Below are 2,600 nucleotides of genomic sequence, written 5' to 3'. Positions count from 1 at the left end.
TAATAGTCACATTATTTAAGAATTATTAATATAGCAATTTTCTTAACATAAACACTTTATAAAAATGTAAATTCCCATATATGATTTTCATGTATGAAAATACTTTTTCTTATATTACAAGGCATATGCAATAGTACCATCAGAAAAAAAAAACTAGAGATCTCAACTTCTATAAGTGAATAATTATACGTATAAACAGGTGATTATAGACATATTAATGTGAAAATACTCAAGTGGTATAGGAAAGTGTATATTATTTGGAAATATATGTCCCTGTGATAATTTATTTAGTTCTTATATGTAACGTAGTACGTAATCCATATATATATATATCATCATATATTATCAGTCTATCTCTATCGATCACGATCGGGTTAGATCAATTCGATCAACAAAGATAAATATACTAAAGCATCTATTTGCATGTATAGTATATGTATTACACATGAAACATTTAAGTATATTATACTTATGACATACCATAAGTACCTACGATAACATCACCTAGCTGTACGAAGTGAATAGAGAGGGTAAAGTATTAGCTATGAACATGTATAGATCATTAAGTATAGTTTTTAATATAAATACCCTATCTCAACACCTCGAAATGTATGATTTTAACTTGTACCATGGTATAACGAAATGCTATCTAGGAACGAGAAACATCGACCTTTCACCATATCCCCCCGGCCGTTTACACCGCCCGACCACCTATGACAGGGTAAACCTACATCATGTGGGTGGGTGAGGGGACTATGCCTTTCATCATATCCCCCTCCCGGTTGTTTACACCGCCCGTCCACCTAGGACAGGGTAAACCCACATCATGTGGGTGGGGGGACTATGGCTTTCACCATATACCAACAGCCGTTTACACCGCCCGTCTACCTATAGCAGGGTAAACCCACAACATGTGGGTTAGGGGGGTCCCAGCTCATACTTTACACAACTACTATTTTTTTTTTTCATATTATAGTACATTACATAAGCTTTAATTTAAGATATATAAAAGTGTCAGAATTTCCGGAAAACTTTAAAAAGATAAGTTGTCATTTTGAATCTTCCACTGTGAGCAGGTGAAGGGTCAGATTTTTAAAAAATATATACCAAAAGGNGAGCAGGTGAAGGGTCAGATTTTTAAAAAATATATACCAAAAGGTAGGTAAATACCTAATGTATCTATTTACAAAAATTGTTTCTATTCATTTATTTTTCAAAGAGTTTAAAGTAAAAAAACCCAGCACAGTGGGGCATAACATAGTTGGGTCAATTATAATGATATCTGACAGTGATTAAAATCACTAACATAAAAAACGCTTCGATACAAATCTTTAGATAATGTTTAATTTTTAAAAAATGGTGGATTATTCAAAAAGCTACATGTTCTGTTATTTCCTTATTTATATCCTGATTAAGATAAAGTTTGTCGAATGAAAAAGGGATATAAATATTATTTCTCATAAAAAAATTTCTTTAAAGTTGACTTTTGTGAAAGTTTATAAAAAAAAAATATTAATTTATTACCATAATTTTTAGCTCAATTTGCAAGTTTAAAATTGACATCAATAAATAGAAAACTTTATAATAATTAAAAAAATTGTATCGTTAAGATTAATATGCAGTCAGGAAATTTTATAATAACTATTTATAGTAAATTTATCATAAAAGTTCAATATATTTTTTTGCATTTTTATCGTAATAGATAACTTAGATAGAAATAATAGTAATCATTTCCTAGTAACTTTTGGTGTTAAAAAATATTCTACAATTGAAATTCAATGATTTACTTAAACTAAAATAACTAATCAAAAAAAAGTTTTTAAAAAGATCTAAAAATCCATTATTAATTCAGGAGAAACTAACAATCATTTTTTTTAGAAATTATTTATATAACAACATGTTACCAAAATATTTGGAATATTATAGTCTAGTAGTAGCGTACATAAATAGAGTAAAAAAATGATAAAATTACAAAGTAAAATGATTTAATTTTGCAATTGAAACCTATCATATCGAATTTTTTTCGTCAATAAATACTTTGAAAATATTATAAATGAATGATTTTAGTTGTCTGTATGGAGAACATGGGATAAGTAACTGTTTAATTAATAAATTAGAATTTTGTATCAATTTTTGAGGGTAATGTCTTCGACTAGATACGATTTGTGATCTTTTAATGTATTGTTCATCAAAATCAGTCCAGCGAGACCTGAGATTGAGCGTTCACAGACACAAAAAAGAAATTAATAAAAAAAACACATCAAAATTAATACCTTCTCAGCTTCGCATCGCAGCTAAAATATATACAGAATGAAACGGATTTTAAATGACAACTCATATAACTTACATTCTACATAACATTGTATACTTTTTTTTTTTTAATCAATTTTTACAATATAGAACTATATTTAAGTTTTTTATGTTATTTTTTGCAATTACAAAAAATATTTTAAAAATAAATTTTTTTTTAAGATTTTAAGATAACCATTTTATAAATAAGTTTTAAAGAAAAATTTTGATACTAAAAACTCTTATTTTAATTCAGTAGTTACGTTTATACACGAAAGCCACCTAATACTACAATCCCAATTATATCACAT

This window comes from Daktulosphaira vitifoliae, unplaced genomic scaffold (assembly GCF_025091365.1).
Source record: "Daktulosphaira vitifoliae isolate Bord-2020 unplaced genomic scaffold, ASM2509136v1 Scaffold_2, whole genome shotgun sequence".
NCBI classification, from domain to species: domain Eukaryota; kingdom Metazoa; phylum Arthropoda; class Insecta; order Hemiptera; family Phylloxeridae; genus Daktulosphaira; species Daktulosphaira vitifoliae.
The sequence above is the reverse complement of the archived record's forward strand: the minus strand, read 5'-3'. Positions refer to the sequence as shown.